Here is a 22,994-nt window from a genome sequence, read left to right as displayed (position 1 = left end):
AAATAACAAAAAAGTAGATATAAACTCATTATGTAATAGCTTTTATTAAAATGTGGACAGGTTAAATTATTTTTATTTTTATTTTTTTATTTTAGGTTTGAGGATACATGTGCAGGTTTGTTATATAGGTAAACTTGTGTCGTGGGGGTTTGTTGTATAGATTATTTTGTCAGCCAGGTACTAAGCTTAGTATTCAGTAGTTATTGGTTCTGCTCCTCTGTCTTCTCCCACCCTCTGTCTTCAAGTAGGCTCCAGTTGCTTTCTTTGTGTCCTTGAGTTCTCTTCATTTAGCTCTCACTTATAAGTGAGAATATGAGGTATTTGATTTTCTGTTCCTGCATTAGTTTGTAAGGATAATGGCCTCTGGCCTCTCGCTTCATCTGTGTTCCCACAGAAGACATGATCTCATTCTTTTTTATGGCTGCATAGTATTCCATGGTGTATGTGTACCACATTTTCTTTATCCAATCTGTCATTGATCGGCATTTAGGTTGATTCCATGTGTCTACTATTTTGAATAGTGCTGGAATTTCATTGCATACATGTGTCTTTATAATAGAACAATTTATATTCCTTTGGGTATGTACCTAGTAATGGGATTTCTGGGTTGAATGTTATTTCTGTCTTTAGATCTTTGAGGGATGGCCACACTGTTTTCTACAATGGTTGAACTAATTTACACTCCTACTAACAGTGTATATGTGTTCCCTTTTGTGCACAACTTCATCAACATCTGTTTTTTTTTTTTTTTTTTTTTGATTTTTTAATATTAGCCACTCTGACTGGTGTGAGATGGTATTTCATTGTGGGTTTTAATTTGCATTTCTCTAATGATCACTGATGTTGAGCTTCTTTTCATATGCTTGTTGGCTGCATGTATATCTTCTTTAGAAAAGTGTCTGTTCATGTCCTTTGCCCACTTTCTAATAGGGTTGTTTATTTTTTTCTTGTAAATTTGTTGAAGTTGACAGGACAAATTAAAAAGTTTCATGCAAATTTGTGGTTAGGCTTTAGAAATTTACAAAAGAATGTTGCTCTCATACTAACAACAACAACAAAAGCTGAATTCATCTCAAAATAATCCTTGAAAAAAATGCACAAGAGAATTGAAGATGCAAAGAAATCTAATTGAACTAAAGGCCAGAAAGGAATAAGCCCTTCTTGGGAGAGAAGAGACCCATGCTACTTTCATCCTTAGCAGTGCAGCTGGAGGAGTACTTAACCCTGCCAGAGAGGGAGAAACCAGCCATACTTCTAAAAACAGCACACAAACAGATGAACAGAATAGAATCCCTGGGAGCCTGTATTAATTTCCTAGGGCTGCCTTAACAAATTACCACAAACTTGCTAGCTTAACACAACAACAATTTATTCTCTCACAGTTCTGGAAGCCAGAAGTTTGAGATCAAGGGGTCAGCAGGGCCATATTCCCTTCACAGTCTCAAAGGAAGATTCCTCCCTTGCCTCTTCCTAGCTCTGGTGGCTCCCCACAGTCTTTGGTATTTCTTGGCTTATGGCTGCATCACTCCAGTCTGTGTCCACCTTTGTGCTATCTTCTTCTCCATGTCTAAATATTATCATTTTCTGTCTCTTATAATAATGACACTTGTCATTGGATTTAGGGCACATCCTAATCCAATACAATCTCATTTTGGTCCTTATCTTAATTATATCTGTAAAGACCCTATTTCCACATAAGGTTACATTCTGAGGTCCTGGGTGAACATGAATTTTGGGAGGACACTGTTAAACATACTTCAGAGCTCCAGGCACAGAATGAGTTCACAGAGCCACAGAGGAGCCCAGCACAGCAGATATCACTGGCAAGGGAAGATCAGAACTACAAGGTTACAATGACAGCAGTGAGTGTTTGACATCCTGCTCTACTTCCAACCTTGAGAAAGGATCAGTGTGTCAGTTGGATCTCCAGATTTCCTCAGAGTCCCTGTTGTCTGGGAAAGGGGATTCATTCTGATCTCTGGACAGCCAGGTTGGTATTATCCAAATCAACAGATTCCTGCCAGTCCTGACTTCTCATAATTGACTTCTCTTATATTGTATTAACAGAGCTGGCCCTTGAATTACAATCAAAGCCACAACTAATTCCCCCCTGCCTCCTTAGGCTTAAGCACCAATGTGCTCATTCCAGTTGATCTCATTCAGTAATAGTTATTTATTGAATGCCTACTGTGTATTAGACAATTTTCTAGTTATTGGGAATATAATAATAAATAAGTCAGATCCCATAGGGCTTACAGTCTAGAAAGGAAATGGATAATATATAATGAAACAAACAGGAGGTTGCATATTGTGATAGTTGCTGTCAGGGCACTCATCATATTGGAGGTGCCATGAATCATACATGGTGGTTCTGAGTGCAATACAGGAACTAAAAGGATGTTATCAGTTGGAAATGCTTTCAGCTGTTTTGACCCGAGTACTCAAAAACCAGTGGCTTAAGAATGAGGACATTTAATAATCTTAAATAGTAAGTCTAGAGTTTGGCAATTTAGGGTGGAAACAGCAGTTCAGCCACATTCTTAAAGATCCAGTGTCTTTTTGTATGTGCCCTTTCTGCCTTAACTTTGGTTTTTCTTCTGTTGGTTGAAGCTGTCTGTTGTAGCTTTAGCCATTACATCCATGTTCATGAGGGGAGAAAAGAGAAGCCACTGTCAGCTGTGTCTGTCTATTCCATCAAGAACACCCAAACTTTTCCCAAAACTGCATCCTCTTTGCATCAAAGTGGCTAGAACTGGAGCCTGTGGTCACCCATCAGAAGGCTCAGAAACTGAGGAATGGGATGGCTGTGTTTGGCTTAAACCGACTGTGATCCGGGGATGTGTCCACTGCTGTTCCAAGACTGAGGTTCTGTTAGGAAGATGGGGAAATGGATAATGGGTTGATGGAGAACTTTGCCACTTAGGGTATGAGTTGAAAAATAACTGTTGGTGGGAAGTGGCGATGATCGATGAGTGCGGTCAGGCTGGAAATAAGAACGAGTTAGATTCGGTTTAAGAAGACTCTTACTGGACCAGCAATGAGTTAAGCCAAGAATACCAAGAACACAAGTGAGTGGATGGGCTCCCCATCATCTTCTGCCTGTGTCACTGAGACCTGGTCAATGCAGTCTGCTTGGACTGAGATATCTGCCGGGTCAGAGGATCCCAGCACTGTGAGCTCTTTGCTGTTGATATCAGTAGCCGGTGGAAAGACCATATTAGTGCTTGGTCATTCACCTGCAAAAAGCAGTTTTTGCTATGGTACAGAGTGGTTTGTTTTGGCAGTCCACATTTTGAAATTTACTAACAATAGAGAAAATAAGTCCTCTTAAGCAGAGCCTATGAAGATGCACAGATACAAAGCATGTATACAAAGAATATTACTTCTGCGAATATATTCTGGAAGGTGAGGGTGGAGATGAGGCAGACAAAATCGAAAAAAGGTTTTATACATAGAGATGTTCATCCAAGTGTTTAGCACAGACAAAAGGCCTGAAAGTACAGCTCTCATTGACTATCTGACTTTGATTCCCTCTTTATTCCCAGAACTTCTTTCTTTCAAGGTTAACTTTGAATTTAAGTATTTGTTATATTTTATTGAGCATTTAACAAGATTTTTGAGAGAGGATTCTTTTTTAAAAAATCAGTTCAGTGTGCTCTCTCATTAGAAGCCCCCAGAAGATATTCTGACACGGGAAAAGGGAGAATATTAAGGTAAGGGAGAAAGTGCATTAGTGGGTGCTCTCACTCAACAGAAAAGCCTCTAGAAAGATACAGAGCATTGAGTGGACAGATTGTTTTATGGATTGCTATTCACTTCTCTAGCCCCTTCTCTTCTTTCCTTTTCTGTAGGGATTGAAAGGGTCCAATTCACTTCCATTTTATTTGTTTTTATTTAATTTATTATTATTTTTAAAGAGATGAGGTCTTGCTATGTTGCCCAGGCTGGTCTCGAGTCCTGGCCTCTAGTTATCCTCCTGCCTCAGCATCCCCACCTCCCAGTAGCTGGGATTACAGGTGCGAGGCACCCTGCCTGGCCCACTTACATTTTTAAAGGCTTTCGGTATATTAAAACACAAAAGTCTGAAGTTTTTGTAGTACATTTTAGAGGTTTACACTGAAAAAATTCATACTGTGGCTTAGGTCTGTAATCCCAGCACTTTGGGAGGCCGAGGTGGGTGGATCACGAGGTCCGGAGAGTGAGACCATCCTGGCTAACACGGTGAAACCCTGTCTCTACTAAAAATACAAAAAAAGCCGGGCGTGGTGGTGGGCGCCTGTAGTCTCAGCTACTTGGGAGGCTGAGTCAGGAGAATGGCATGAACCTGGGAGGTGGAGCTGGCAGTGAGTGGAGATCGCGCCACTGCACTCCAGCCTGGGCGACAGAGCAAGACTCCGTCTCAAAAAAAAAAAAAAGAAAAAAAAAAAAAAAAAAGAAAAAATTCGTGCTGTAAAGCATGAAGACACAAGATAGTTTTTCTGTTCAGAGTTTAATTGCAATTCATAGCATGTTAGACATGTGCGTTGTGGTGATTGCATGTAAGTGAAAGTCTGGGTGATAAGTTTCTTCTTTCAATCATCCAGTGTATCTCTGGGACTGATGTATAACTTCATTTGGACTGAACTTCACCAGTCTAAATTTGAATCATTTTGTGAATGTGAGAACTAGTCCAAAGAGCTCTTCTGATTCCCTGCTCCTTGTCAAAGGTGAAGATTAAGAGTTTGAACCCAGAAGACGTGTTGAAACATGTTTATTGAATGAATGAATGAATGAATGAATGAATGAATGAATACCTTGTGTGGTGCAGATCAACAAAAAAAAAGCACTCACAGGAGGTGGAAGTCAGGCAGTGCTATGATGTGTTTTCATTTTATTGCTGGCTTATACATTTTGAGGGACAATTGTTTCCTAGATTTTTGTGATATTTTCGATCTGATGAGGCTGTGAAATAATCTCCCAAGTCTGCTTTCTCCCCAGCAGTACAGAGCCTGCCAAGGTGTTACTACACAGCAAGCCCCTTTGGATTAAATGAGTCCTATCTGATTCAGGGATGAGTGCTAAATGCTTGTTGATAGCAGATCACAGGGAGAGGGCACAATTCCAGCTCAGTGGCAGCAGCTGAGGAGATGTCCTGCCACGGGTGGTGGTGACAAAGCAGCAGATGGCTTGGAGTGAAAAGAGAACAAGATGTGTACCCAGTGCGGTGTAAATTAGTTACAATTTCTGCATAAAGCTCCATCAGGTTACTATGTGCAGTGTTCTGTGTGCCTAGCCAGCAGTGTTCAGGCTATTCTTATGGTTTAATATCCAATATTAAGGCTCTCTGGAAAGTGGAAGCTTAGATTTACCTATTTCAAGCTGCAATTAACAGTTTTGCAGAGTTCATTACTATTTTTGGGGGAAGGAAATTTATTATTGAGGAATTGGGGCCTGGATGGAACAGCACTGGGAGGCTCTCTTGGGTCTCATTCTATTGTGCTGTTTGTTGTGGAGAGCTCAGTTACATATTCAAATCTGAGTGTCTCTCTTTCTTTTTTTTCTCCCAGACAGCTTTCTCAACCAAACACTGGTGCAGAAGAGAAGAATCCCCTTTATGCAAAGCAGAATTGAGCAATTAAATATATTGATGAAGAATGCAAGTGTCAATATGCGTCCCTTGGTGTCCTAGAGAGAGAGTCCTGACAAGTGTAGATGGAATAATTATTTGGAATAATTCATCAGTTAGACAGTGTTACTTAACAAAATACTGGGGTCTATTTCTATGAAACAAGCTCTACACATCTGTCAACTTATTCTTGAAATGGGAATTGACTGTAACAGGGAAAATGTATGTAAAGTCTGACCACATAAAATAACCCTATTTTCTTATTTCCCCAAGAAGTGGGAATGTGCTGTGATTCCTTCCTTGTTGGTAGATAAATTGAAAAATGTTCCACCTCTCTTTAATTCAGCTCTATTAACTATGAGTAATAGCCCCTGGTTTCATTATAGTTGTATTAAACGTGATGTCTTCTGCATGGCTTCTGCACAGGTTGGAATATGTTTTCCTATTTTCTCTCATCTTGACATACCCTGTCCTGGATAATTCGTAAAATCATATAAGGGGTTATAGAAGAGCATCAGCTCAGGGCCTAAGAAGGAGATTTCTCCCACAGATGTGAGTAATCAGGAATGCCTCACTAACTGTGGAGTCCAGGGTTAAAAGTGCTATGATGGTCTTATTAGAAGTGATGAGGCATGGGCAGGGGGATTTGCCTGGGAATGAGTCTACTGGAAGTTTTGTATAATTCTCATCTCTGATTAAAATCCTTAATTGATTCAAGAGCTCTGGTGCTAAAAACCCTGATTCATTTTTTATTCTGATGAGAGAAACGTGTTCTCTAGAGCTGTGCACATGTGGAGAAAGGAGTGGGGAGTCATTGCCAATTGACAGCAGGTGGTGTGAGGTGGTGAAGAATGGCAGGCCAGGAATGACACCTACCTGGGTCGGTCCTTATTTCACCATTGTGGCAGGAACACGCCTTTACCTCAGTTTCTACTTCTGTAATGTAGGGATAATAATATCTATCTCAAAGGGCTGTTGGGGCATCAGATGAGGGCCAGGAACATTGTGGGAGCTTATTAAGCCTTCCTTTATAAAAAGTCTCTTCTTGATCCTGCTTACCTACTTGAAAATTCTAAACGTATAATTTTAATCCAATTTAATGCCTTAATATACTACAAGTATAGGCCAAACACAGGGGATTACTTAAAATTCCCCTTTATAAATCGAGTTTTACCTCAAAAGGGGGTTGGCCCCAAACTCATTTAGAAATTCTTCGTGTTCCATCCATCCTGTCTATATTCCCTGCTCTTCCTATCCTTCCCCATTTCATCTGGTCAAGAGAACACTTAGCAAGGGTCCTGAGGGAAAGAATCAGTAGGGAATAGGGTAGAGAGGCAGAAACCATTCTGTTGGAGAGCTGTGTTATTCTCCTTGGGTCCTGTAATGGTTAAGTTTATGTGTTGACTTGACTGGGCCTTGGAGTGCTCAGATATTTGGTCAAAAATTATTCTGAGTGTGTTGTGAGGGTGTTTCTGGATGAGAATAGCATTTGAATCAGTAGACTCAGCAAAGCAGATTGCCTTCCCAATGTGGGTGGGCCTCATCCAATCCATGGAAGACCTGAATAGAACAAAAAGGCTGAGTAAGAGAGAATTCTTTCTCTCTGCCTGACTCTCTTCGAGCTGGAACATTGCTCTTTTCTTGCTTTCAGATTCACACTCAGATGAAGACTTACATTACTGGTTTTCCTAGTTGTCAGGCCTTCTAACTTGGGCTGGAAATACCATTGACTCTCTTGGGTCTCCAGCTTGTCAGCTGCAGATCTTGGGACTTCTCAGCCTGCAGAATCATGTGAGTCAGTTCGTTATAATTGTTCTATCTATATGTTTATATATACATAGATATAGATACCTATCTATATAGACATATTTGGATTATATATATGATGTGTATGTCTATGTCTATAGACATGTCTGTATTGGTCTGGATTTTTTAGAGAAACAGAACTGAAATATATATCTGTATGTAGAGCTATCTATATGTCTAAAACATATTGGTTCTGTTTTTCTGGAGAATCCAGGCTAATACAGATTTTGATACAAAGAAGTGGGGTGCTGGTATAACAAATACCTAAACATGTGGAAGTGGTTTTGGAACTAGTTAATAGGTAGAGGCTGGAAGAGTTTTGAGTTGTGTGCTAGAAAAATAGATGTTAAAAGTGATTCTGATTAGGGCTTACATGGAAATTAGGAACATGATATTGAAAACTGGAGGAAAGATGATCCTTTTTATAAAGTGGCAAATAATTTGGCCGAACTGTGTTCTAGTGTTTGGTGGAAGGTAGAATTTGTGAGTAAAATGTGGGCTGAAGAGATTTCTAAGCAAAGTGTTGAAAAAGTGGTTTGGTTCCTTCTAAATGCATATAGAAAAATACAAAAGGAAAGAGATGAAGAAGAAATTCTTAATCAAAAGGAAGCAGAATTTAAAGATTTGGAAAATTCTTAGTTTATCCACATTGCAAAAAATGGAAAAGCTTGTTTTGAAGAGAACATTAAAGATGTGGCTGAATAATCATTTGATAAAGACATCATGGGTATGACTTATTGACTTAGCCATTTTAACAGAATCCAAGCATAGAGATGAGATTATACCAACAAAGACCCTGCCAGTTTGAACTAAAGAGAATGTAAAAAAAAATGAGACTAAATTAGGGAAGGCAGTTGTACTTCTTTGATTTAACAGGACCAGATCATAGAGCCATTTAGCTGTGAACATGCACTATTCTTCAAGAAGGCAATTCAGAGATTACCAGTGGTACCACTTGGTTTGAACAGGCTAGATGGCCTCTGACCAATGCTGTGGGAATGGGACCACTCTGCAAAATCTTGTGAGAGGGGCCACATGGAGCCTTGAGGGTTCAACCCTGTACCTAACAGAGCTTCAGAAGTGGGATTGTCACCCCGGTGGTCCATGAGGCAGAGCCTGAAACCAAAGAGGATTAATCTAGAGCCTTAAGATCTGGTAGAATTTGCCTTGCTAAATTTCAGACTTCCTTGGGACCCATTACTCCTTCCTTCTTTCTTATTTCTCCCTTTTGGAATGGGAATGTTCATCGTGTGCCTGTCGCATTTTCATAGTTTGGAAACATGTAAACTTGTCTGATTTCAAATGTTTGCAGAAGGGGAGGAATTTTGTCTCAGAGTGAATCATAGCAACATATGCATCTCACCCATATTTGATTTTGCTGATATGAGTATTTGGACTTTGGTCTTTAGAGTTCATGCTAGAATGAGTTAAGATTCTGGGGACTGTTGGGATGGAAGGAATGTATTTTACATGTGAGAAGGACATAAATTTAAGGGGGCCAGAGTGGAATGACTGAATTGTATCCTCCCCAAAATTCATATGTTGAAGCACTAACCCCTAAGTGATGGTGTTTAGCAATGGGGCCTTTGGGATGACATTAAGTTTAGATGAGGTCATAAGGTGGGGACCTCATGATGGGGTGGGTGGCTTTATAAGAACAGGAAGAGAGAGATTGCTGTCTCTCTGCCATGTGAGTGAGATGGAGGCCATCTGCAAACCAGTAAGAGTGCCTTGTGATGCATGCCTGTAGTCCCAGCTACTCCGGAGGCTGAGACAGGAGAATTGCTTGAACCCGTGAGGCGGAGGTTGCAGTGAGCAGAGATCACGCCACTGCACTCCAGCCTGGGCAACAGAGCAAGACTCTATCTCAAAAAAAAAAAAAAAAAAAAAAAAAAAGAAAAAGAGTGCCTTCATCAGAACCCAACCATGCTGGCATCCTGATTCTGGACTTCCAGCCTGTGAGAAATAGATTTCTGTTGTTTAAGCCACCCAATGTATGGTATTTTGTAATGGAAGTCTACTTTGACTGATACAGATCTGCTGTTTTATTCCTCTAGCAGGCCATCTCTTTAATGTGATGTTTGGCCATGGTGTTTGTGTGTATGTGCATATAGACAATGTTAATTACTGCGAAGTCCACTGATTTCAAGCAATTCTCAGCAAATGAGTGCATTAGATATGCATTGATCATCACTTGGGGCCTGTCATATTTATTACATCAACCACTGTTTAAGAGCATCTAATTCCCTAAATTACTATGGGCTGAGAATCTCCTTGTCAGGTAGTTTAGAATTATGGAATAACAGCAAAATATCTTATGAAACTGTAGTTTCAGAAACAGAGGAATGGGCTAGAAACTATGAGAAAAAGAACAACTAAAAGATACTGACCATGGAAAGGAGTGGAACTCTCTTTCTCCCCTCCTTCTCCTTCTCTGTCACTGTCACCATGAAAGAAAAGTATAGAGGAGCTCCATTTCTCCCTTTTCTTGCGTTTTTTTTTTTCTTTTTTTCCCTTCACATAGCTCCTTGCTCTGGAATCCAGCAGTCTGGCTGCTTCTCTGCAGCTGCAGTTTCTTCATGGCTCTGCATGGTCTCTGATGGTCTATTCATGTCCCTTGTTATGGGTTGAGGTGTATACCCCCAGAATTCGTATGTTGCAGTTCTAACCTTCAGTAGCTCAGAATGTGACCTTATTTAGAAATAGGGTCATTTCAGATGTAATTAGTTAAGTTAGGATGAGGTCATACTGGGGTAGGGTGGGCCCCTGACTTCATGTGACCAAGGCTTAAGACAATGCAATGAGAATAATGATAGGACCTACCTCCTAGAGCATTTGGGAAGATGCAAAGAGTTTGATATTTATTTATGTCAATTATTATTCTGTAGTGCTGGACCATTCAAAACCATGTTGCTTCACCTCTGGACAAGACTTGGTTAATTTCCCTTGCAAAGGATTTCAACATACACAGGTTTAGAAAAGTAAAACCCCATCTTACGCATCACCTGGCCAGATCCTCCAAATAGCAATTGTGGTGTATTAGTCTGTTTTCACGCTGCTGATAAAGGCATACCCAAGACTGGACAATTCACAAAAAAGAGGTTTAATGGACTTATAGCTCCATATGACTGGGAGGCCTCACAATCACGGCAAAAGGTAAGGAGGAGCAAGTCACATCTTACATGGATGGTGGCAGACAAAGAGAGAGAACTTGTGCAGGGAAACTCCTCTTTATAAAACCATCAGATCTCATAAGACTTATTCACCGTCACAAGAACAGCACAGGAAAGACCTGTTCTGATGATTCGGTTGTCTCCCACTGAATCCCTCCCACAACACATGGGAATTCAAGATGAGATGTGGGTGTGGACACAACCAAACCATTTCCCGTGATATGCTAATAAATCCTTACTATGAGCTCACAGTTATTAAATGAACAAATCCATAGATTAAGAACAGAAGTGTTAATGAATTTTTAAAGTCTGCTAATTTGTTGAACATTTAGGGCCATTAACAAGTGCATGGATTTTCTTGAGAACATACGATTACCTTGTCTTCTTATTACAGACAGCTGACACCACAGCATGTTGTTTACAAAAGCAAGATTGTAGAAGAGATTATAGGTGCTGGTTTTGACTGGTGATAACTTAGGGGCTCCTAAGAGGACTTAAAATACCCACCCGCCATTTTGTATGTACACTGTAATATACTGGAGTATATTCGAAGAAGCTTTAAATTGATGACCATTTTTCTGAGAGTGCAGCAATTGCAACTTATTTTCTTCCTTCTTAGCAGGACTCTGATATCCAGGTCTGCAGATGCTGCAGGATTTTGCTTAATACAGTTAAGAAGTATTGATTCTTCTGGGCATAGTTGGTGATAAAGGAGCAGTTTCTGGAAGAACTTGCTTTGGAAGAGAAACAGGCCTTTGTGGCAGCAAAGGAAACATTATTAGAGAGGACAGTAGGTATGTGTGTACGTGTGTGTGTGTGCATGTGTTGGGTGTGTGTGTGTTGGTTTAAGTTTCCACATTAGGAAAATGACAGTAAAGTTACACAGTGGGGATAGGCAACCTTTTGAGAAAGGCAACTATGCTCCAGCCTCAGGACTGAGCCTTTTGCAGAGCCAGTAAAGGCTGTCCTTGGGCTTTGTCACTCTTTTTTACATTGTTTATGCCTGTATTCTGTGAGGATACTTTATTGCCCTTTCTTCTCTCTCCCTCCAACCTTTTCTTCTATACCCCAACTGTGTTGTAGAGCCAAAGGACCTTAGGTTTTGCTTTCTCTTCTCTCCGAAACTTGCTCACTCTTAGTGTGAATTTTGAGTCAGCCAGCGTGCTTCCTCTCCCAGGAATAATTATTTACTGAAGCATTGTCTCTGATGGTCTACTCAGGGCTCCTGTTACGGGTTGAATTGTGTCATCTCAAAATGTATGTTGTAGTCCTAACCTGTAACAACTCAGAATGTGACCTTATTTGGAAATAAGGTCATTGCAGATATAATTAGTTAGTTATAATAAGGTCATAGTGGGGTAGGGTGCATTCCTAATCCAACATGAATTTGCTTTTATAAAACGGGAAAATTTTATAAGAAGAAGAACAGCACTATGTCAATATCAAGGTAGAGATTGCTGTGATGCATCTAAAATCCAAGGAATGGCAAAGATTGCAGGCAAACTCCCAGAAGCTAGGAGAGAGGCATGGAACAGACTCTTCCTCACAATCCTTAGACAGAATCAGTCCTGCTGACACCTTGATCTTGGACTTTTAGCCTCTAGAACTGTGAGACAATTAAGCTCTGCTGTTCTAAGCTTCCCAGTTTGTGGTGCTTTACTATGGCAGCCCTAGTAAACTAATACAGATACTATTTTCTTTTAAAACCAAGCCATCTCAGGCAGCAGTGAGGTGGTGGGAGAGTTATCCAGAGAGGAGGGGCGGAGTCCCCATTTGAGAGCAGACCAGGTAGGCTTAGCATATACTTAGATGCAATTTAGAGGCAGGATCCAGCCTGGAGTTTGCTATAGCTCAGCTCCAGCTTGGCTAACACCATTTCACACTTTTCTTTAAACCAGCTGGAGATTCTTCACCTGTCTTTGCCTGTCCCTGAGTGACAGGATGATCAAGAGCCAGAGGATCATTAAATAGTCATTGCTTTTAGCACTATACAATGTTATTTCCTGCATGACCTCTTGAAAGGGCACAGATGGGAGGCTGTCTTGTTGATTCCTGGTCTGCAACAGGCAATTTATATTCATAGTATTCTTTTAAAAAGCACATACTTTGTGGATCCCAGTGCAAAATGAAAATATGGGGCTGGATGGGATGGCAAAGTCAGTCTCCCCTTCCTACATGCTGGCTGTTCTATTCTAACCCCTGCCTGGATGTACTTGGTACCTAGACTGAGGTGGATGATACATCCCTCCCCACTGGTCACCCACCAAACATGTAGTGGTGCTGTCAGCCTGGTGCAGGATGGATGCTATCTTGTCCTATCCCAAGATGCCATGGGGTGAGTGTCTAACCCTGATCCTCTCACTCCTTGGGGTAAAGAATGACAGTAGAATGCAGTCGTGTTCTGTTGATGCAATTTGGTCTCAGGAATGAGGAGGTCAGACTGCGCCAGGACACCAGGGGTTGGGGACTGGACTGCTGAGAGCCTGTCTGAAAAGGCAAGCAGGTAGGGAGGTGGTGGCACGTAGGAGCGTATGTGAGTCAAAGCTTCAAGCCTGCAGCTCCATGGTCTCATTAGACTTCATTTACTAACCACAAATTCAAAGACAAAATTATTAAGAATTTCAAGATGGCAACTGCAGAGCATTGAACTTCAACCGCGTGGCCCTTCTGAGGATGTGTGGCTGCGCAGGTCACTGGCCCATGAAAGTGGTCCTATTATAGAGGCAACATTGTAGAACTACTTAGAAACAAAAATAAATATTATGATGCCATGTGTATCATCATGAGTGCCATAGCTTGAGAATAAATTTTGTGGCCAGAAAAAACAATGAGGAAATTCACGGGTGATCTCTGTCCTTGAAGGTTGATTTCAAGCCTAGATTCATAGAAGGCTTTGTCTTGGAGGACTAGGAAGATCATCTGATACAATTCTCTCCTTGAACAGGTGAAAAGATGAAAACTTGCAAAGAGGCTCAAGGTCACACAGCTAATTATGGTTAGGTCTAGGGTAAGAAACAATGTTATTTTGCTCGTAAATTGATGTAAGAAGGGCCTGGGAAAACTTTTAAGGATGATGAATATGTTTATTATCTTGATTATAGAGATTGTTCATGGTGTTTATATTTATTAAAACTTCTCAAAGTGTATAATTAAAATATTTGCAGTTTGTTCTTTGCCAATTATACCTCAGTGGAGCTGCTTAAAAATATCTAAGGCAAGAAACAAATAAAAAACTTGATTTAAGAATAAGGTAAATAGCAGCTGAAGTTTTTCTGGAATATAGGGAAACAGAAGTGAGCAGTTTTTTGGACGAGCAAACTGCCATTAGTAGCATGCATAGGGTTTACAAAGTGCTTTTGTTAATACTGTCTTACAGTTTTAACTGTAAGACAAAGTGCTTTTGTTAATCCTGTCTCCTAAGGTTCTTCAGGGAACTTTAATATTGATAAATGTCATGGAAATGCAGAGTCACCAAAGACCTCCTGAGCAAAGTAGGAAGCTTGGGAATCCTGGAATCTTGAAGACAGAAGAACCCTTAGGGATTATTCAACTGCTAGAGGAATTCTTAAAATTAACCTCCTTTCTGAAGGGAAGATTGGGGATGTAAAAGATTAACCTTCATTTGACTTCTTTTGATGGGAGGAGTGTTTCTGCCACTTTTATCTGCAGGAACAGGGCTCTCCACCAGCCTGTAGGCTTGGCCTGCCTCCCGTCCACCCTGTGGAGGAGTGTCTGTTTCAGAGGAGGAGGCTGGGCAAGGTCTTTTTCTGACTTTTAACAGGCAGTTATGCTTCAGAATAATTTGGTCTATTATCTTGCTTCAGAGAATACATGACAAAAATGAGTCAGCAGGGAGGCAGGTTAGAGCAGTCTAAAGAAAAACAATAGATGCTATGAAGAGGAAAAAGAAAAAGTTTAGATTTCCAACGTTAGGATGAAGTTCAAGACTCATGCTTCCTCAGAGACTGTGCGCCCTGGGACAGGCTAGGGAGATCCCTGGGCTCTTTGCCCCTCAGTCAGTTTTCTCACCGGGAGGCAGCAAGGCCTCATCTCTTTGAATTCCTGTCATTCATGCTGGAAGTGTTTTCTTTGCTTGAACTGGAATGGGCAGCTCACCAGGAGGTGAGCATTTCAGGAAGAGGAAGGCACTGCAGTTCTTCAGAGAGAGCTTGTGACAGCTGGAACCCAAGACTGGACTGCGTTCCTCCTCCACATGCTGAGTTTGCATTTAAAGGAGGGAGAGAGCTCTCTTAATTTGTGATTATTTTTCCTGGTTGCCTTGAAACTGAGCTGAGTGTTCCCCAGTGTTGTCATTTTTGTTTCACTGGGTGAACTGCTTTTAGAGAGCCCTGCTCTGAGATGGGGGATGTGTGAGCCCAGAGTCTTCTCTGCGGGACTCAGTTCCTGCTGCCTCTCCTTCAGACCCACCTTGGCTGGCAGGTGGACCACTGGGGAAACACCCCTTGCTCTTGCTGGGAAGGGTGGAGTGGGGTGGGGAGAAGCCCATCCCAGGAGGATGGAGAGCAGTGAGGGCTGTCGTTGCTGCTCACTGTCTGGGTGGCCTGGGTACTTTCTGAGGCTCCAGGAAGGCCCATGGAAGAAGCAGGCCATGCAGAATCTGTCCGAATGTCTTATGGCTCCTGTGGTTAGGTCAGGCTTTTATATCTTGGATTTTTTTTTCTTGAAAACACCGTGTGCATAAAAGAGAAAGTCACACACACACACACACACACACCCACGTGCGCGTGCGCGCGCACACACACACACCCCAACTTTGGCTGTAAATGGAAAGGACCTACTTCTTTTTCAGTGCTGCTTTTATTTTCATGGTTAATTATTTATTCATAAATCTTGCCTGAGAGATTTTATTTTGGCTCCCAAGCGGTAAAAGCTCAAGGTCACAGGGGAAGTGTTTTCAAATGCTAAGTGATCCTCCTCCAACCTAATGTTGTAAAATTTTTATTTCAGGAGGAGCGTTGCTCACAGGAGGGGTGATGACTTAATTTTAGCTCCCAGATGAAATACTGACTTTGCTGCTGATAAGGGATGGAAGACAGCACAGATCAGCGTAATGAGGGCCATGGTGGAGCTGCCTTCACCCTGACTTGGCAACCCATTCATTGTGGGATGACCTTTATAAAATGATGATGATGTCGGGGGAAAGGAGGGAAAGTTTCAAGGATGCTAGGCTGCTGGTGATTTCTGCTTCCACTGGCAGCAAACAAAAAAATACATTGAGGAAAGACCTGATTTTTCTTGTGCCATTTGAAAGCTATGCATACTTATGTCCAAAAGGAAGTTTGCTTTCACATCCACTGATAACAATGGCCTTCAAAAATGCGACATTTTTTTCTCATTGTGCCACTGTGAGCTATGGTCACCCAAAAAGGGTGAAAATCACTCATATGAGATAAAGGGTTAATAGCTGAGATTTTAATCCTCTCTAAAAATTAGTTTTAGCTTGTTGACTTCTTAAGGTTTAAATGTTGTTATTTTTTAGTAGTTACACGTGAAATAACATTCAGAAAGCATCCAAAAGTGAGTTCTTTTCCTCCAACACTGTCTTCCTATCCTTCAGTCCCCATCTCCAGAGGCAGCCACCTAAGAATTTTTTTGGTATTCTTCCATAAATAGTCTACATTTTTAACACTTGCATATATATAAACCTTTAAAAATTAACTAACAACGGCATATCAGCAGTTTTGCTTGAGGCTATTTCATACCGGTACAAGTAGGAGCTCTGATGTTTTATGATATGAGAAGCCACAGGCTTCTGTAGCAGAATTGGGTCTGGAACTGAGTAGTTCTTAATTTCTCTTCTACTCCCTTTCTTCAACCCCCAGTTATTTTCCTTTGCTCCCCAAATACCCAAAGGCAAGAAAGACATTGTCAATGTAATTTTTGTATTAGTTAGGGTTTTAGCCAGGCTGCTATAACAAATAAACTTCAAGATATAATGGCTTAACTGAGATAGAAGTTTCTCTCTTCCTTGTATCACTGTACAGGAGGAGGTGGTCCAGGGCTGCCAGGTGACAGTGAAATCCTCCACTTAGAGCTCCCGCCTCAGAGTCCAAGGCAGATGATAATTCTTGTTATTTCACCAGCAACAGGGAAATCAAAGAGAAAGGGTCAGGGAAGTACTTACACATTTCTTTTCAGGGGTACAACTCGTAGGTGGCACACATCATTTTTTCACATTCTGTTGTTCAGGGTTTATGCACATGGCCACATAGGCTGCCAGCTGAGACTCGGGAGTTCTGTTATCAAAGCAGGGAGGGTGGATATTATATGGTCCCAGTTGGGGATGGGATGGTGTCTTGTTCTACATCCTGGCTCCAGGACTAGGGCTGACCCCCAGTGGAAAAGGGAACACTGGAAAAAGCTGAAAGAATCGTTTTTTTGATAAGAAATCCTATAAAACTTCAGGTCCAGGTGACATAGTTCAATGCTGCACTAAACTGTGGTGGAAAAGGAGCAACTGTCCATCATCTCTTCCTGGAACACATGGGTATCTGCCAATGGAGAAAGGAATTTACATTCTAGCAAGGCGAGACAGACAATAAACACAATTCAGTACATTAGGTAGCATGTTTGATAAGTGCTGTGGAGATAAACCATGAGGAAGGAAAATAGAGAATTGGGTGGTAGGGATTGTTGTGGTTTTGAAAGAACAGCTTGCGAGGGCCTCTCTGAGAAAATGATTTTACGAAAAGGTCTGCAGGATGAGAGTGTGAGCAATGCAGACATCTGCAGGAAGTGCATATTTGGACAAAGGGAAGAACAAATGCAAAGGCCTGAGAATGAGAACATGCTCAGTCTGTTTGAGTAAGAGAAGAGCAAGGAGACCAGTATGGTGGGGGCAGAGTGAGGGGGAGATGAGGAGGTGATGATGAGAGGGGAGGGAAGCCTATAGCATGGGGCCTTGGAGGCCATTGTAAGGATTTTGGCTTTTGTGTGGAGTGAGATGAGAAGGCAATGGAGGATTTTGCAAAGAGGAGACATGATCTGACTTACTTTAAACTGTCTTTCTGGTCTATGTTGAAAAGTGACCCTAGGAAGGCAAAGGATATTTATTTAGGTGAGGAATGATTTGGTTTAGGAGACGTAGTAAGAACATTGCATTCAGGATGTATTTTGAAGGTGCAGCCTACAGTATGATGAAGGATTTGATGTGGAGAGTCAGAGAAAGAGAGGGATCTAGACTGACTCTAGGGTTCCTGGCCTGAATAACTGAGGCAATGGAGCTGCCATTTCCTGAGATGCAGAAGGCACAATGGGGAGTGGATTCTGGAGGATGATTAGAAAAAGCTCAGGTTTTTGACATGTTAGGCTTCAAATGGATATTAGACATCCAAGCGATATAATCTGAAACCCTGGGTTTAGCTGTACCTTTAGTCAGATACATTTCTTGAATTTTCTAGGTCTGTGAGCCAATGTAATTTTTTTTTGTACTAGGGTTTTTGCTTCAACTGCTCCAGGCAAAAGTCCTGATTTATTTACTATCTTATCTGTTCGTTGACTGCCTCCTTTTCAGGTGTATACTATGGAAGTTCACTGTGATCATCCATGTCTTTCTTTATTATCTGTCTTAGGTTGTAATCCATGAAAAGGCAAGAGCTAAAACTGTAACCTTCTCTTATAGCTCCTCCTAAGTTTCTCTCTCTCTCTCTCTCTCCCCCTTTCCACTCCCTCCCTCTGTGTGTGTGTGAGGGAGAGAGAGAGTGTGTGTGTTTTGAGGAAAACCATTAATATATTATTAATGATGATAATTCAATTTAAAATACATTTATTGAGTGTTGAATAAGACAATGTCTGCCTTCAGGAGCAAAGAAGACAGATACATTAACATATAGTTATAATGCAATGTGTCATGAACTATAATAGGAATATGGGAATACAGATCTGAGGAAAATTAAACCTGTTGGTTTCAAACCAAGCTATGGCTTACTTTCCCGTCATGGTCTCATTTCCCTGGTGAATTTGATGGATCTGCCAGGAATCTTAACCAGATGTGTGGATGATGCAGCAGTTGTGTTGGGTGTACTGGCTGGACATGACCCCAAGGATTCTACCACAGTACAAGATCCTGTTAAACCATTCATACTTCCCAGTTTGACAGATGTAAACAAACGATGTATAGGAATTCCAAAAAATATCTTGTACCAGAATTATCAGTGAAGTACAATCTCTTCAGTCCAAAGTTGCTGACCTCTTTGAGTCTGTGAGGGCCAAAGTAATTGAAGCATCCCTTCCTCACACCAGTTATTCAGTTGTCTGCTACCATGTATTGCTCACATTCGAAGTGGCATCAAATATGGCAAGATTTGATGGGCTACAATATGGTCACAGATGTGAAATTGATGTGTCCAGTGAAGCCAGGTACGCTGCAACCTGACAAGAAGGATTCAATGATGTGGTGAGAGGAAGAATTTTCTCAGGAAACTTTTTCTTGTTTAAAAAAAACTATGAAAATTATTTCATCAAAGCACAGAAGGTGAGATACCTCATTGCTAATGATTTTGTGAATGCCTTTAACTCTGGAGTAGATGTCTTGCTAACTCCCACCACCTTGAGTGAGGCAGTACCATACTTGGAGTTCATCAAAGAAGACAACAGAACAAGAAGTGCCCGGGATGATAGTTTCTCACACAGGTTCTAAACATGGCAGGATTGCCAGCAGTGAGTATTCCTGTTGCACTCTCAAACCGAGGTTTGCCAATAGGACTGTAGTTTACTGAATGTGCATTTTGTGACCTGCAGCTTCTTACAGTAGCCAAATGATTTGAAAAACAAGTACAGTTTTCTGTTATTAAACTTCAAGAGCTCATGAATGATTGTCCATCAATCCTTGAAAATGAAAAGTTGGTCTCTGTCTCTCTAAAACAGTAGAGAGAAATATATAATGCAAATTAAAATGACTTTTAGAGATTCTTTAAAAAAAGAAATTAGAAATTATTGCTTGCATTTATAACTTGGTGATGGTTATCCTTTTAGACATGGAACCATAAAGATGTAAAATTTACAGAAGGATTAACTTAGTCTGCAAAGCATAGAGATTAATTCACAGCTAAGATAATACAGAAATTTGTCAAGGACAGAATATGGTAAAACCTGTAAGAAGCAAAGGCAAATTGTCTATTGACTTTGGACTTTATCATCTCTTTTTATTTCCTCCCCCTTTTTATGACATTTAAAATGTAATTAAAATGTTCTGAGAGTGTTTCTAGCATGTATTTTGATCTTGACTTGGGTCTAGCTTAATAGTCCAACTTTTGAGTGTCTTAGATTAATAAAATATTAGGGCTGGAAGTAATCCCTCTTTTCCTTGCTATGCCTATCACCCTCACTTGATGTCTGCTGACACCTACAGTCTATAAAATTGTCTTCTAAAGTGTACCCATGGATGCTAGTTCTATGGAATACTAATAGTTATCTGGGAAAAATGGGCCTGGGCCAGTCAAGTAAGTTTCCTTCCTCAGGACCTGTGGAGTCTTTTGCATACTAATGTACACATAGAATGTCCAAGATGGAACTGAGGGTGGAGAGTGAAATATGGTGTGTACAATATTCAGCGTTTCCCCAAATGATTTATATTTGCTAACAAATGATGGGTAGTCTTGGATTTTTCTCTGCTTTATGTTTGTGTCTCAGTGAAATTTTGTGTTCTATCACACTCAGTACTTAAATGGCAGTGTTTTTTGTTTGTTTATTTGCTTTAAGTAAAAAATTAGTTTAATTTTTTGAAGCAAAGTAAAAATTGTAGCTTGCCTTACTTTTAAAAACAGCTTTATAGAGGTGTAGTTGGTATAACTTAAATGTACATATTTAAAGCATAAAATTTGCTGTTTTGATGTATGTATGTAATTGAGAACTCATTATCGCAATCAAGATAATGAACATCTTCGTCATTCCCAAAGTTTTCTTGCATCTCTTCCCTTCTTCCTGATCTCTTTTGCCTGCCCTCTCCATATCCCCAGGATGATGTGCTTTCTGTCAAATAGATTAGTTTCTGTTTTCTAGTATTTTCTATAAATGGAATCAGAGTATGTATTTTTTTCTTTTTTTTTTTGGTATGATGTCTTTTACACAGCGTAAGTATTTTGAGATTTATTCATGTTGTTACATTTTCAATAGTTAATTCTTTCTCACCATTGAATACTGTTCCATTGTATGGTTATATCACAGTTTGTTTATTCATTAATGTGATGATAGCTCTTTGGTTTTCTTCCAGTTTCTTGCTACTCCAAACGAAGCTGCTATGAACATTTGGGCACAAGTCTTTATATGGACACATGTTTTCATTCTCTTGGAACTACTCCTAGGCATGATCATAATAGGTGTATGTTCATATGTTTAAGAAACTGCCAAACTGTTTTTAAAAGTAGTTCTGCCGTTTTTACATTTCTGTCAGCAGTATAGAGTTCCACTTCTTTCACATCTTTGCCAATACTTAGTAAGGCCAATAATTTTAATTTTAGTCATTCTGATAGATGTGTAGTGGTATTTACCTGAAGTTTTAATTTGCATTGTCTTGATAACTAATGATGTTGACCCTCATTTCATGTGCTTATTTGCTATGGTTATATCTTCTTTAGTGAAGTGTCTGTTCAAATATTTTGCCTGTTTAAAACATATTAGGTTTTGATTATTGAGTTTTGAGGGTTCTTTGTGTATTCTAATGCCAATTCTTTATCAGATACATGATTTGCAAATTTTTTTTCTAGTATTTGGTTTGTATTTTAATCTTTTAACAGTGACTTTTGAGAACAGACATTTTAAATTTAATTAAAGTTCAATTTGTCAATTTTTTTCTTCATGGATCTTGGTTTAGTGTCATATCTAAGGGTTATCTTTGACAAATCCAAGGTCACAAAGATTTTCTTTTATGTTTTCTTCTAGGAGTTATATAATTTTAGGCTTACATTTAGATTATGATACATTTTGAGTTAATTTTTGTATATTATGCAAAGTTTAGCATAGACCAGTTTACTTTTTTTGCACATAGATATCCAATTCTTTCAGCACCATTTGATAGTAAAACTATCATTTGTCCACTGAATTGCCTTTGCATCTTTGTAAAAAAATCAGTGGTCTATATATGTATGGGTCTATTTTTGGGTTCTCTCTTCTGCTCCACTGATCTATTTGTGTGTCTGTTTGACAATACTACATTGTCTTGGTTAGTGTAGCTTGAGGGTCAGCAAACTTTTTCTATAATGGGTCAGATAGTAAATATTTTAGGCTTTGTGTGGCACATATGTCCTCTGTAGTGTGTGTGTGTGTGTGTGTGTGTGTGTGTGCATGTGTTTCTAACAAGCATTTAAAAATATAAAAACCATTCTTAGCTTGAGGACTGTAAAAAACAGGTCATGGGCTGAATTTGGTCTACAGGTCTTAATTTGCTAACTCCTGCTATAGTGTTATAATACATTTTGAAAGTGGGTTGTGTTAGTCTTCCAACTATGTTCTTTATTTTCAAAGTTGTTGTTGCTATTCTAGGTCCTTCACATTTCCATATGAATTTTAGAATCAGTTTTTCAATTTCTACAAAAAAAGGAATTTGGGAATTTTGACTGGTGTTTCCTTTTGGGATTGTGTTGATTCTCTAGGTCAATTTTGGGAGAAATGACATTTTCACAGTATCGAGTCTTCTGGCTCATGAACATGATATATCTCTCCATTTATCTAGGTCTTTGTTGATTTCTCTCAGTGATTAACACTGAACAGGTCTTGTGTACCTTTTGTCATACGTAACCTCAGGTATTTATATATTTTTTAAACTACTGTAAATAGTAGTGTCTTAAAATTTCGAATTCTGTTTTTTGTTGCTTGTATAGAGAAATAAAAGTTTTATGTGTTGATTTTATAAAATGCAACTCTGCTAAACTCGCTCACTAATCCTGATACCCTTTAAACATATTTCATAAGATTTTCTACATAGACATTCTTTTTTTTTTGAGATGGAGTCTCACTCTGTCGCCCAGACTGGAGTGCAGTGGCGCGATCTCGGCTCACTGCAAGCTCTGCCTCCCGGGTTCATGCCATTCTCCTGCCTCAGCCTCCTGAGTAGCTGGGATTACAGGCGCCTACCACCACACCTGGCTAGTTTTTTGTATTTTTAATAGAGACGGGGTTTCACCATGTTAACCAGGATGGTCTCGATCTCCTGACCTTGTGATCCGCCCACCTTGGCCTCCCAAAGTGCTGGGATTACAGGCGTGAGCTACTGCGCCTGGCCTACATAGACATTCTTGTCATCTGCAAACAAAAATATTTTTAGTTGTCCCTTCCCATTCTGGACAATTTTAATTTTTTTTTCTTGACTTTGGCACTGGCCTTAACTTCCAGGACAATGCTAGGTAGAAGTGATGAAGGAAGACATATTTGTCTTTTCCTAATCTTAGGAGATG

At 40.1% G+C, this 22,994-nt stretch overlaps 1 pseudogene; it reads left to right on the top strand.

Moving 5' to 3' along the window:
- The first annotated feature begins 8,384 nt into the window (after positions 1–8,384).
- LOC104657342 lies at positions 8,385–19,473 on the top strand (annotated as a pseudogene).
- Positions 19,474–22,994: the final 3,521 nt, after the last annotated feature.

Source organism: Rhinopithecus roxellana, chromosome 8 (genome assembly GCF_007565055.1).
Source record: "Rhinopithecus roxellana isolate Shanxi Qingling chromosome 8, ASM756505v1, whole genome shotgun sequence".
Classification (NCBI taxonomy): domain Eukaryota; kingdom Metazoa; phylum Chordata; class Mammalia; order Primates; family Cercopithecidae; genus Rhinopithecus; species Rhinopithecus roxellana.
This window is presented reverse-complemented; position numbering and strand designations above follow the sequence as displayed.